General features: G+C 35.7%; 1 pseudogene; it reads left to right on the top strand.

Annotated features, from left to right (window-relative positions):
* The first annotated feature begins 1,779 nt into the window (after positions 1–1,779).
* On the top strand, positions 1,780–3,696 carry LOC149250000 (lysine-specific demethylase JMJ27 pseudogene; annotated as a pseudogene).
* Positions 3,697–15,334: the final 11,638 nt, after the last annotated feature.

Raw genomic sequence — 15,334 nt, 5'->3', positions numbered from 1 at the left:
AGAGAGCGGAAGCTTAAGATTAAAACCCCAGAAAAATTTGGGATTTTGAATTCAAATTGTGGAGAATTAACGAAACTTTGTATGGAGGTTGAAATTAATGATGAGGATCTCAGAATGAGAAGGACAACTACTGTTTTTGGGGAGTCCAGTGCACGGGTTCATGCCACAGTGTCTGAATGGTCTTTGCCTTTAAGCTAATGAGGGTTGCCTTTAAGCTAAAGAGGGTTGGAAATTGCTTGCCCTGCAAACCAGGTGATTTAAATTTTCTGGATAGCCAAAATTATGTTGGTGAAATGCAAATGGAGTTTGGGGTTATGGAGAACGAAATTAATGATGAAACACAGTTCCAGTATTTAGGTTTCGACCACAAACTCTGGATGGTCTATGCCAATTATTTTGCGTGCCGAAACTGGTTTGAAGACTACTTCGCATGCCAACCCTAATACCGGACTCGAGAGTTTGAAGCGGGTCATCAAGCTTTGCACTATCACTTGAGGGCGACAAGGGTGGTGAGCAGCAAGCTATCAATCTCTGCACTGTGTCACCTGAGGGCGACGAAGGTGGTGAGTAGCAGAGAGCACCTGAATTCAAAGAGAGTAAAATTGGTGTAACAAAGTCAAAATGGAAGGAATTACCGAAGGCGGAGGATTTTAATAATGAAAACCCTAGAAAGAAGAAGACGACGATTGGTTCCTAGAAGTCCAGCGCACGAGTTTAGAACACAAAACCTTATTGGTCCATGCCACTCAATTTACGCGATGCAGGGTTCGAGAACATGCCGCCTGTGCAACGGGATGATTCGATGTTTCTGAACAGCCAGGAATATGCACCCAAATTGCAGATGGGGTTTGATTTGGGGATTGATTCCGGTACCGGAGTCCAAGTTAGGAAGCGGGGCAGGATTCAAAAACCCCGGGCTGTGGCACATGACAGCGACGAGGGATGTTAGAAGAAGAGAGAGAGGAAAGAAGAGGAAGAGGATCCCACGTTTGAATTTAAAACACAGTCTAAATGGCCTATGACACTAAATTTACGTGATGTAGGATTCGACTTTAATCGGCGTGCGTTTCCTCCTGATTTTTCTGAATTGCCGGGTCATAATACTGGAGTGCCCGTCCAGGTTCAGGATAGGAAGCAAGGCAGAAAGCCCCTGGCCACTAGATGCAGGTTTGGAGATTAGCCATAGTGCGGAGCCTGAAGAAAGTGAGAAGCATGACAACAGATTGCCGATTGGAGTGGGTTTTGATACTGCAATACCCATCCAGATTAATAAATGGGGTATGAAGCCCAAGACCGTGGCACATGAGAATAAAGAGGGACCATTGAATTTAAGCCACACAGGATTGGAGATTTCTCTTGGTGCAGAACCTGAAGTTTCGACATTTCTGTACCCCCAAATGGGGGTTGGACCTAATACGGAAGTCCAGGTTCGGAAGTAGGGCAGAAAGCCCCGGACCGTGTCACAGGAGGGCTGGAATGTAGATGGAGGTGGGTCTTGATACGGGAGTCTAGGTCAGGAAGCGGGGTAGGCCCCGGACCCTGTCACATGAGGTGGACGAGGTTCCTCCAAAGAAGAAAGGACAGAAACCCAAAATCAAAGAGGAGCAGGACAAGCCTGGGGTGCAAAGTTCACAGTTTTTGACCTTGGGAGATTTTATGATGCCAGCTAAAGAGGAACATGAGGAACATGTTCTTGATGAGGAGATTAGAAAGGAGAAAACTGATAGTGAGGATCCAGAAATGCAAGCACCAGAGGAACATTAGGCTGAGGACCGAGAAATGCAAGCACCAGCAGATAGAAATGATTGTACGAATTGCCATCAGTGTAAAAGAAACGACAAAGGCACTGTGGTCAACTGTTCAACATGCATAAAGCGGTACTGTCTAGGATCCATTGCAAAATGGTACCCTTTGTTAACAGTAAAATTTTTGCCGAAAGCTGTCCTACTTGTAGGGAACTTGTAATTGCAGAGACTGTTTAAGGAAAAATCTCGAGGTCAAAGTGAAGGAATTGAGCGTAAATGACAGGGTTCATTTTTGCAAGAACGTGATTTGCAGTGGCCTCTCTGTCCTCACCAAAATTCAGAAAAGACATGCAGAATACCTAGAGATTCCAGTGTCTGATGTTGACGCAGAAAGAGAGCCTCATTTTTGTGACAATTGCAACACATCTATCGTAAGTTTCCACAGAAGTTGTGATGATTGTGAGTATGATCTTTGTCTTTCTTGTTGTCGTGAGCTTAGGGAAGGGAAACCGCCTGGAGGTGATTCAACAAAGAGGATAGTTGATGAGAATTCTAAAATGACAGGTCAGTTTGATTCTGTACTACCATTGTCTAAATTTAAAGTTAATGCTGATCGTTCAATCCCATGTCCTCGTTGTGCAAAGAAATTGTTAGAATTAAAGTGCACCAGATTTGGGCAAAATTGGGTTGCAAACATAGAGAAAATAAAAGAGTTTCTAGGGATTGTGAGTTTCCAATGGCATCAAGAGATTCACAGCCATGTTCTCTGTTCTTCAAGCTTAATTTTGAGCATTCTGACAACTATTTGTATTGTCTAACTGTTCAAGATGTCGAGGCTTAGACTCTTGAACATTTTCAGAAACACTGGAGAAGAGTTGAGCCTGTGATTGTCAGAAATGTTTTAGATACTGGACTGAGTTGGGATGCAATGGTCATGAGGTAGGCTTTTAGGGATACCAGAGTCAAGAATTCAAAGCATACCAGAGAAGACCTTCCAAAGGAGGAGAGATGCACAGTGAAAGTCCTTGATTGCATGGATTGGAAGTGGACTGAGATCAATATTCATCAATTTTTTTCATATTATGTAAGGGGAAAATACCACCGTGATGGTTGGCCCCAGTTGTATAAGTTGAAGGATTGGCCTCCAGAAAATTCATTCGAAGAGCGTCTACCAAGACATGGTGCTGAATTTATCAGCGCCTTACCTTTCAAGGAGTACACCCATCCTAAATCTGGGATTCTAAATCTTGCCACAAAGCTTCCAAAGCACTCCTTGAAACCTGATTTGGGTCCCAAAACTTACATAGCCTATGGCACCAGGGAAGAGCTTATTAGAGGGGATTCAGTCACTAAGCTGCACTTGGATGTGGCCGATGCTGTCAATATTATAACGCATACTGCCGAAGTCAAATTAACAGATTCTAAACAAAAAATGATACATAATTTGAGGGAAAAATACAGAAGAAGTGATGGGCCACTAGAGAGTTCAGGGAGGATTGAAAACAAAGGCTCTGAATTTGGAGGTGCTCTTTGGGATATTTTTCGGAGAGAAGACATACCCAAGTTACATGATTATTTGGTGAAACACAAGGGGGATTTCAGGCCCATTGAAAATAAGCATCTTACACAGGTTATTCATCCATTTCATGATCAGACTATTTACCTGAATGAGTATCACAAGGGGAAGCTGAAAGAAGAATACGGAGTAGAGGCATGGACATTTGAACAGAATCTTTACGAGGCAGTATTCATTCTAGCTGGGTGTCCTCATCAAGTTCGGAACCTCAAGTCATGTATTAAAGTTGCCATGGATTTTGTATCACTTGAGAATTTAGAACAATGTATTCAGTTGACTGAAGAGTTCCGCTTGCTGCCCAAGGATCACAGGGTGAAAGAAGACAAGTTAGACGTGAAGAAGATGATTCTCCATGCAATCAATTCTGTCTCATAGGAGCTCGACAGTTTGACCTCAGCTGTGGAGGACTAAAAGAAGGGAAAGGGTCCAGCTGCATTGTAGAAAATGTGAACTCAATCTTGTTGCTGTTATGTTTCTCAGCACCCATCTCCTACAAGGGTGAATTTTTCATTTTTTTCTTAAATATTTTCTTATGAAGAGCATGATAAGTATACTGTTTGGAATTTTTGATAATTCCAAACAAAAAATAACTGAACAGAGAATAGTACTACGTTTTTAACACAGAGGAACAAAAATTGTTTCCTGAAGACAGAGTTTTACACAACACACACAAAAGAACTTTGTATTCATTAACAGGACTCTTGTTACAATATTCTTCCTCTCACAGAGGGATTTCACCAAGAACTCTTCAAATGAAATTTCAAAAAAAATTACTCTGCCTCTGCTTAAAAATTAACACTGTTGAAACACTGCTGTGCATTACCAAACAATAATGCTCTGTCTCATCTTGAAAATTTTACACTGCTATGTGTAAAAATTTCTTACATTCGCACTGCTGTGTAAAAAAATTTCATTCACGCGCTGCTGCGTATTTCATTGCAGAGGGATTACAACATAAAAAAAAATTACCACTGTTCAGCAAAAGCGGTGTGGGGGAAAGGAACTGGCGGTTTTCCAAAGAAACGCTGCAGTTGAAATTACATTTCAACACTCCCCTTTAATTTCAACTGTTGGGTTATCAGTCATACCCAGACATTTCCTCAAAAACTCAAAACTTTTATGCCCCAATGGTTTGGTTAGAATATCAGCAACCTGCTCATGAGTTCTGCAGTGTTGTAAAACAATTTCTCCATTGTTTACCAATTTCCTGATGTAGTGAAACTTTGTGTCAATGTGTTTCGTTCTCTTATGAAACACAACATTCTTGGATAATGCAATAGCTAAGCTATTGTCACAAAAAATCACAGTTCCTTTTGCTTGATCTTGGCATAAACTCCTTAACATCCTTCTCATCCAAATTGCTTGACACGCTGTTGCTGTAGCTGCCATATATTCTGCTTCTGCTGTAGACAATGCTACAATAGGCTGTTTTTTAGAATCCCATGAAATGGCTCCTAAACCCATGTGAAAAACATAACCGGATATGCTTTTCCGATCATCTACACTTCTAGCCCAATCACTATCAGTGTATCTAATTAAATCTGAACACTCTGAAACAGTATATAAAATGCCAAATCTTTTAGTACCTTTAACATACCTCAGAATCCTTTTTGCTGCCTACCAATGTGCTTCTTTTGGCCTCTCCACGAATCTAGAAATCAAACTAACAACATACATTATATCCGGCCTAGTTGCAGTGAAATACATGAGGCTGCCAACTATGCTCTTGTACAAACTAGGATCAAAATCCTTGCTGTTGTCCTCTTTGCTGAGTTTTAATCCCATCACTGTGGGAGTGATCGCTGCCTTGCTCTCCTGCATATTGAATCTTTCCAACACTTCATTAACATATTTCGCTTGTGAGATAAAAATCCCATTTCCATTTTGTTCTACTTCTATTCCTAAGAAGTATCTCAGCAAACCCATGTCAGTCATTTCAAATTCTTCTTTCACGACTGTTTTGAAATTTTCAATAAGATATTCATCATTACCTGTGAAAATAACATCATCAACATATAACACAACAATTAGTATTTTACCATCCTTTTCTTTGATGTAGAGAGTGGGTTTTCCCTCTTGGTGCTTGCTTCAGCCCATAAAGAGTTTTCTTCAATCTGCACACTTTGTGCTCTTGGCCTTTCTTTTCATAGCCTAGAGGTTGTTCAATGTAAACCTCTTCCATTAATACTCCATTTAGGAATACTGACTTCACGTCCATTTGGTAAACTTTCCACTTGTTTTGTGCTGCTATGGACAACACTGCTCTCACGGTTTCCATTCTAGCAACCGGTGCAAAAGTTTTTTCATAGTCTCTCCCATACTGTTGCTTATATCCTTTGACAACCAGTCTTGCCTTGTGTCTTTCTATTTTGCCTTCAGCATTACTCTTGGTCTTGTAGACCCATTTAACTCCAATGACTTCCTTTCTTTTTGGTAGTTCAACTAAATCCCATGTCTTGTTTCTTTCTATGGCATTGATCTCCTCATCCATAGCTTTTATCCATTTCCTATCCTTAATTGCTTCTTCGAAATGAACAGGGTCATCAACATGACAATATAAAGCAAACAAAGAGTTCATACCTTCATTTGTTGCCTCTTGTTCATAAATGTCACTTAAATTTCTGAACTTTTTACCTCTTTCATTTGGCATACAAGTGCTTGAAGAAGCACTTGAATTTCCTCCTTGTGGTGTGCTTGGAGAACCACTTTCATTTCTCCTCAAGGGTGTCTCTTGCTGATCTTGTGTTGGTGCTACTGTTTGGGAATGTGTTTCAACCATCTCCTCATCATCTTCATCATGTGACAAAGAGGTTTTGACATTCACTGTTTCTCTATGCTTCCATCCCAAGCTTCCTTCTCAATGAACTGAACATCTCTACTCACAATAAGCTTCTTGGTGGATGGGTTATACAACCTATAAGCTTTGGATTTCTCATTGTATCCAATGAAAATGCATTTCTCCCCTTTGCTGTCCAACTTCTTCCTTAGTTGATCTGGAATGTGTGCATAAGCCACACATCCAAAAACTTTCATGTGGGTGACTCCTTGCTTTGTCCCACTCCATGCTTCTTCCGGCACTCTGTTCATGACTGCTTTTGTAGGGCATCTATTCAAAATGTACGCTGCACAGTGTACAACTTCAACCCAATAATCATTTGGCAAATGCTTTGCCTTTAACATGCTCCTCGCCATATCCATGATTGTCCTATTCTTCCTTTCGGCAACTTCATTTTGCCGCGGAGTGTACCTAGTGTTAAACTGCTTATGAATTCCATTTTCTCTACAAAAATGTAGAAATTCTTTGGAGATATACTCACCTCCTCTATCAGTTCTTAGAACTTTGATATGCAGCCCACTTTGGTTTTCTACAAGTGCTTTGAAATTGCGAAATCTTTCAAACACTTCACTTTTGTTCTTCAGGAAATAAACCCAAGTTTTTCTAGTAAAATCATCAATAAATGTTAGTATATAGTGGCTTCCTGCAAGTGATGGAGTTTGCATGAGTCCACATAAATCTGAGTGGACAATCTCTAAGGGTGCTTTTGCCCTTATTCTTTTTCCAAATGGAAAACTTTTTCTGTGTTGTTTTCCTACAATACAACCTTCACAAAGGCTGTCTGGTTTCTCTATCAATGGTAATCCTCTTACCATTCCTTTTCTATTCAACAAGTTAAGACCTCCAAAGTTGAGATGTCCAAATCTCAAGTGCCACAACCAATTTTCATCTTTTGGTTCGTTTTGGAAAGCCTCTTGTGTCACTGCTACTATTTCTTCTCCATTTTTTAAATCTGCTTTCATTCTTAGAGGGAACATCCTGTTCCTTTTCATCTTCACTTCAGCAATACATTGTTTGCTGGGTGTTTTATCCATGATGGTGCGTACATCATCCACAAAGAAAACATTGTATCCATTTTGAATAAGCTGTCAAATACTTAAGAGGTTACATTTCATTCCAGGAACATAATAAACATCTACTATGGTTTTCTTTTCACCTTTCTTTGTTAAGACTTTTACTTCTCCTTTTCCCATAACAAAAACTTTATTATGAGTCCCTAGTGTGACTTGTGACTTCACACTTTGATCTAACATTGAAAACAGGGCTATGTTTCCTGTCATATGGTTGCTGCAACCGGAGTCTAGGAACCATACATCTTCACTCCTTTTTTCAGCCATATTACAGGCTAAAAACAAATTATTTTGGCTGATATTTTCTTTAGTGAAATTTGCACTAGTTCTATTACTCATATCATGCTGCTTTTTCCTACATTCATTTGCATAATGCCCATATTTTTTACAATAGTGACATTGGACATTGAATTTATCATACATTTGTCCTTGAGCATGATGTTGTCCACTTTGTTGGCTGCTGCTTTGGCCTTGGTTCTGATTTGGATTGCTGCTTCTTCCTTGAACATTTGCTAGACTGTTTCTTCCACCTCTGTTTTAGCTTCTGCCTCTTCCTCTCTTGTTTCCTCTGCCTTGACCTCTTCCTCTTCCAAAGGACATCTGGGTCTTAAAGGCATGCTCTAGAGATGAGTTTTCATTTCTACTCAATCTCTGCTCATGTGTTATCAGTGATGCATGTAGTTCATCAACTGAGAAGTTTGTGAGATCCTTTGTCTCTTCTATGGTGATGACAATCACATCGAACCTTGAGGGTAGGATCCTCAATAGTTTCTCCACAATCCTCCTTTCTTCAAGAATCTCTCCATGAGACCTTATCTGTGTGAACAGACCAATCACATGTGTGAAGAATGAGTCAATATTATCTGCAGAGAGTCTCAAAATTTCTCCTCAGCAACTGTAGTTTTGCTATCTTCACTTTCTCCATGCCTTGATAGGCTATCTTGAGAGTTTCCCATGCTTCTTTGGATCTCTTGGTTGATGCTATCCTTGGAAACACACTCTCATGCACTGCTTGATACAAAAAGTAGAAGGTTTTAGAATCCTTCTTCTTATTGCTCTTCAACAGATCTTTCTCTCCCTGAGTTAAATTATTAAACTCATTTTTATCTGCTGGTTCTTCAAAACCATCCTCAACAAATTCCCATAAGTCTTGGGAAACAAGCAAAGCTCTCATAGTTATTGCCCAATAGTCATAGTTTTTTCCATTAAATTGTGGAAGTTGAGTATTACAGATACCCATGCTAGTGCTGGCTTCAGCCATTCTTGCACTCTTAACTATGCTTCAAAATACTTGACTGTGTATTTAAAATAACTGACTGTCCTCAACAGTAACACAAAAAACTAACTTGAGAAATACCTTGGATTCTTTATTGACTGAGTCTTCACTCTGCTGGAGAAGCTGCTGCAACAAGAAATGAACAGAGAATATTACTCTGTTTTTAACACAAAGGAACAAAAATTGTTTCCTAAAGACATAGTTTTACACAACACACACAAAAGAACTTTGTATTCATTAACAGGACTGCTGTTACAATATTCTTCCTCTCACAGAGGGATTTCACCAAGAACTCTTCAAATGCAGTTTCAAAAAAATTTACTCTGTCTCTGCTTAAAAATTAACACTGCTGAAACACTGCTGTGTCTGCACTGCTGTGCATTACCAAACAATAATGCTTTGTCTCATCTTGAAAATTTTACACTGCTATGTGTAAAAATTCCTTATATTCGCACTGCTATATAAAAAAAATTCATTCACGCGCTCCTGCGTATTTCGTTGCAGAGGGATTACAACGTAAAAAAAATTACCATTGTTTAGCAAAAACAGTGCGGGGGTGGTTTTCCAAAGAAACGCTGCAATTGAAATTACATTTCAACATATACCGTATTTTGTGATTTATTTTATTGGTAGATCTTACATTTTTGTGATTCATATTGATAATAGTATTGTTTTTCTGATTAATCACATTCTTGAAATTTAATCAACCTGATTAATCTTAAAAACAATACTGCTAAATAAAATTGATAGAAATACAGTTTTTGAAAAATGTTTTTTCTTCAAAAGTTCATTCTTAAATAGAACTGTGAGGGAATGCACCTCAGTTTTTTAAAATGCTTATTTTCAATAAGTTGGAAAAATAAATGTTCGTTCTATTTTTAAATGATTTATTTTGGAGAGAAAAGATACGGCAGAGAGTTAATTTATATTTGAACTTGTTTTTTATTATCCTGTAAGCTATATGAATATGTTCTAACATCAACTTAATTGTAGTTACTTCATTCTTACGTAAAGACAGCCCTCTGCAAACAATGCAGAAATTCCACTGCATCAGCCATGGCTCACAACTGCTTATGTTTATTTTCTCTAAGTTGGAAAATTCTTTAGAATCAGTTGGAACTATTTTATTCATCATCAACTAACTATTATTGCAGGATCAATGGCATAATTGCAGGATCAATGGCATAATCTATTATTGTAATGCCAATGAGATTCTTCTGATCGCAGGACTAACAATATAGTTTATCACCAACTAACTATCATTGCAGGAACAATGGCAAAAGCTATTATTGTAATGCTAATGAGTTTCTTCTGATGTCATTGTCCTGTGACAGGCCTCTGCAAACAATGTACAATACTACCATATGAATCCAGATTTTTAATTGCTTATTATGTTTATTTTCTGTAGGTTGGAAAATTTTGTTAAATTTTTTAAGATAGGGTTAGAATCAGTTGGAGCTAGGTTAACAATACACTCATTATTATTGCAGGCACTCTGGCAGAAAACTAACTACTCTTGCAGTCACAATGGCAGACTATTATTATTACTACCAAGGAATGTTGTCTACAGATTTTCTTTGGTAAAAGGCAAGTTGTCTATAGATTTCTTTGAGAAGTGCGTTTTTTTTTTAAACTAACTCGTCACTAATACCGTTTCGATGTCTGTATCGGCTTTACCAATGAATTGGATATCCTAACAGGACCCCTCATCAGCATCACAGATTTCTACCAAAGGTGTCTAGGTTCAAAAGAGTTTACATCAGATCGTTTTTGAGTTTTTATTAGAATTTTGATTCAGGAGTTCAAAAAACTGTGATTGATTTTTATAACTGTGCTAGATAGATATAGCTTAAAATAGTTCATGTTAAAAACACAAAAAAATTAAAAAATATTGTGATTTTTATCTTTTCATCATTTTGATTTTCATAATGTCAAATAAAAATAATTTATACACCATTTCAATTTTGATGTCAAATAACTTTCGTTTTAATAAGAAAAGAATGCGATGCATATCTTCTTATAATTTCCACCAACTTTTAATTTTAATTGTTATGCTGCCATTATCTTGTTTTCTGAATGAATAGGATGCTTTGGCATACATTTTTAATAAGTAAAGAATGTGACACATTTTCTTATAATTTTCTTATTCTTTATATTGTTACGTGGCCATTCCCTTATTTTATTAAGTAAATATTATACTTTGCCATTCAATATTCTGTGTAAATTATCTTTCAAATTGTATTATTGATTTAGATTATTCTGAAGTATGTTAATATCAGGAATATATATATATAAATTATAGAAATATTTGTTTTTTTAAATAATTATTACTATTTTTTTAATTTTATATTTTTATATAGTAGTTTTTTTTCAATAAAGAAATGGTACTTTTTTATTATATTGGAAAAATTACACTTTTTTATTATATTGGAAAAATTACACATTCTAGATGTATCAAGATGTATCAAGTGCATTTTATAGTTATCCAAAAAAACAAAAAAGTAAAAACTGGGAAGTTTGTATAACCTTGATATCACATAGTTTGTCTAGACTAGATAGTTTGTCTAGCCATAATATCACATTGTTTATCAAGATAGTTATATCATAATATTTGAGTCTATAACCATGTCCATATACATATCCACATTTAGATAGAAAGGTAAAAACTTTGTAAAAACATAGATAAAGATATCATAATAGATGTCAAAAAAACCACATATAATATTGTTGTTGTGTAAAAAATGTGCACTTTATCCATTAGTGAAAGATTGGTACAAACACTCCTAGGCATCGACATCTATATACTTTGTGACTTGCCAAGTGAACATCGACATCTATATACTCACTTTATCCATTAGTGAAAGATTGGTACAAACACTCCTAGACATCGACATCTATATACTTTGTGACTTGCCAAGTGAACATCGACATCTATATACTCTATGACCTCCCAAGTGCTTAGAATCTGTAGAGTGTCTTCTTTAGACGGAAGGTCCATTTCATTGTTCCTTTCTCTAAATACTACAGCAAGAAATATTATGAAAAGCTAGTTTTAGTTGTGTAGCATAGGTGTTTTAAAGATAGTAGTTATATTGTTGTTTGTTCCTCTACTTAGGGTTGGAATTTGGATTTCTCTTTACCCATCATACCATTTTTTTTTGACATTTTGGGTCCTTATGCTTCCCGTCAAGAAATGTTATATTAAGAATTTTGCCCTTCAAGAGTGATGTTCTCATAATAAATTAACCCTTCACTAATAAAGTTTTGATTAAAAAATTACCATTCAATAACATAATTATGTTGAAAATTTTCATATATTTATCGTAAGTAAAAAAAACAAAATTTGAAAAAACTCAATTGTGGAGGTTTCAATAAAAAGTGTTGAACATTTGAAATTTGTTCATCTAAAGTATATAATCAGTCCAAGGTAAAACACTTGATGGTTGTCCATTTCATATCTTTTAATTATCATTTAAAACCAACAATTTTCATTATGCCACATGAACATTTAGATGCCTAATAAGACTAAGTTCCATGCAAATTAGATAATTTATGAGATTATCTAATTTAATGTTTGATACAAAATATAAATATATGACACCTTAAAAAGGCATAAGAATGTACCATCAAATTCCAACCATCCAATAAGAGAAATACATTTGGAAACAAATTATTAATTCATACATATACATAAATGATGGTTTACTCAAAAGTCCAATTACACCAAACTAATGTCACAACTTACAAGTTTCTAAATTCCATTGCTCCAATGACAATGAAAGCAATGAAATGCTTCATGTTGCATGAAAGTTATGCATTAAAGCCAAATAAATAGGGGAATCACATATATGTGCAAAAAAATTGCCTTGTATTTAAATGCATCTTGAGAAGAATAAAGGGAGAAAATATATGCCATAGTACCAAAATGATAAAATCCAAAGGCATCACATCTTTTACCACATTTTCTACAAGATTGGTAAGATGTGGCCATTTTTCAACCTTGATGGCATTTTTCATGTGTTATCAACCTATAACAACAACACATGAAAAAACTTTCAAATGATATCTTCAATTTATTCTTACATCAGTGATCATCCATGTAACTATTCATGTCTGTATTCCACATTGCATCAATAAACAAAGAACGTTAAAATTTCATATAAAAAATATAAATATAGTAGAGGACAACTATATATATATATATATATATATATATATATATATATATATATATATATATATAAACTTTGTGCAAAGTAAAAAAACATGTAACTTAATAATTCACACCTGTCAAAGAGTCTTATTTCCTTTGCAGTTTGCCAAATCTCATAAACTCGTTCCCATTCCACATCTATTGTGTTATGACCTATTAGTGATATACACATCAATGCATCAAGTGTGTTAATTGATAGTCTTGTTCTCCTTATATCTTTGATCATATTTTTCTTAGAGAACCCTCGTTCACATGTGACGGTGCTCGCTGGTATGACAAGCATTGCTTGCCATAATTTTAGCATATTTGGATACCTAGAGTGCCAATCTTTTGTTTGAGAAAACACTTTCCATGCATCTTTCATTGGGAATCTTTCTCCATTCAAATAAACCACATCAATAAATTGGTATAGTTCTTTTTTACACGCTGTAACATCAAATGTTGGTACATTTTCACCTTCATTACATGTTTTATGCTGCAAATGTGAAAAAAGTATTTCAAGCCAATGCTTTGCATTATTTTCTCTGACATAAAGATATGACGGATAATGAAAAGGACTAAACAACCTTGCTGCATTAAAAAGATGAAGATCTGGAAATCTTGAATTGAAACTCTCAATCAATGCTTGGACACAATTTCTTGTAAGTTGTATGCAACTCTCAAGGGAGCCATCAATGTAAGTTGCCATTGGTTGTGACAATTGTTCGTCATGGATTGGAATATACAATAAATCATGTCTATGAGTATTTTCCTCTTTGTCAACATTTTCAAGGAACCCATATTTAGAGTCTTTCAAAAATTTAGTAAGATGTACAACACCTTCAGCAAAAGAATTTGATCTGCAGAAATATCTTTTAAGTGAATTTAATGTATGGTCAATAGTTATTCCAAGCGATGTGACATCCACATTATATTCTTGATTTTTTTTTTTTTAGATTATTCAGCTCATGCAAAACATCAGCAAGCATATTCAAACAAAATTGAACTGAAAAAATTCTTGCATTATCATACCATGAATTCTTTCTTTCTCTCTTCCACAAACTCAAAATAGTAGGCATTAATGTAACTAGTTTGTCAACCACTTGACCCCTAGAGAGCCATCGAATCCCATGGATTTGAAGAACCTACAAGGATTCTATTTCCATTATCTCCAATAACAAAATGAGTTCATTATTTCTCTTTGCCTAATTTCCAACCCATGAGTATACCTTGTTTATTATTTTCTCAACAAATGAAAACTCTGGTATCTTTTTTGAAGCATCTGATGCTGCAAGTGCTTCACAATGTGCAATACAATGAGTACCAATAAGATTTGGTAAATCATTCTTTAGTAATGTGACAAATCCATTTTCACTTCCAACCATAGATGAAGCACCATCAGTCGAAATTGCTATTAGTTTCTCATTTTTCAACTGCCTTGTTTCACTTAAATTAATGATGGTATCATATATAGGCTTTCCTTTTCCATCAGGAGCAATAATCATTTTCATAAATTGTGAGACTAGAGGGCTCAATCCTTTCAAGCCTAGATATGTAGAATACACAACAAGGTGTTGTTCCAAACCATTGTCTATACTTTCATCTAACATTATAGAGAAAAATGGGCTTTCTAACATTTTTCTAGTTTGCACCTCTTCAAGGTAATTTGATATAGAGTGAATAAATTCAGTAGCTGCTTTTCTATTTATGTAGGAAGAATACTCCACTCGAGAAGGCATATTAGGCATTTGAAGATGAAAAAGATCTTTATAAGTAGTAATTGAAATATCCTTTTGCACAATAAAATATGCTAACTTCATAGTGGTTATGACCCTTTCATTATTAGCCTCATTTATTGTCACTATGTGTTCTATAATGGGCTTTGCCAACCTTTCAGTTTCATACAAAATTTTCTGAGTTGATGCTTGATGAATAATAGATTTTGCATGAGTTGTTACAACATCATATTGAATGGTATTACATCAATCTCCAATACCTCAGGGACCTTGAGCTTTGTATTTCTCACAAATTTTTCACTTCATACGAATCTTTCTATCTTCAACGTTGATACTATAAACGCAAGGATGTCTTATCGTCCACTCTTCTCGAAATTCAAGTTTTGAGAAAGTCTTCCTCCTCAAACTACTAGATCCACCATCTTGTCCTTCCTTTTCATGGCCAGGAATTTCTAGATCAACAACAAACTCTTCGTTCACATCTTCATTAGCATCATCATTCAAATCGGGTATAGATGGAATATCTTTAACATTAGAAGTCTTTGATGTCTTAGAATATCCATAAAATTTGTTAATAGTTGATTGACCCTTTCTTTTTGGAGGCATTTATATTTAAATAATGTACCTACATGCAAAACAATTACAATAAATAAAAAATAACTTTATATCTACAAATAGAACTCTTAGAAACTTAAAATCCTACCACAAAAAATACCTTAACAATGCACCATGTCACCATCTAATCTAAATCACGTGACATCAATTTAGGCTTCGATTTAAAAGGAAATCTAATTATGGTAAAGCTTTGATCTATGTTCGCTTTTATTATCGCCAAGTGTGCCAGTTATCCCACTCTGCGTGAGAAGGCATTGTTTTTAGTAGTCAAAATGGAGCACGATTTTG

This window comes from Pinus tabuliformis, chromosome 7, assembly GCF_031772625.1.
Source record: "Pinus tabuliformis cultivar Carrire ecotype Pingquan chromosome 7, CPIR1, whole genome shotgun sequence".
NCBI classification, from domain to species: Eukaryota; Viridiplantae; Streptophyta; class Pinopsida; order Pinales; family Pinaceae; genus Pinus; species Pinus tabuliformis.
The sequence above is the reverse complement of the archived record's forward strand: the minus strand, read 5'-3'. Positions and strand labels throughout refer to the sequence as shown.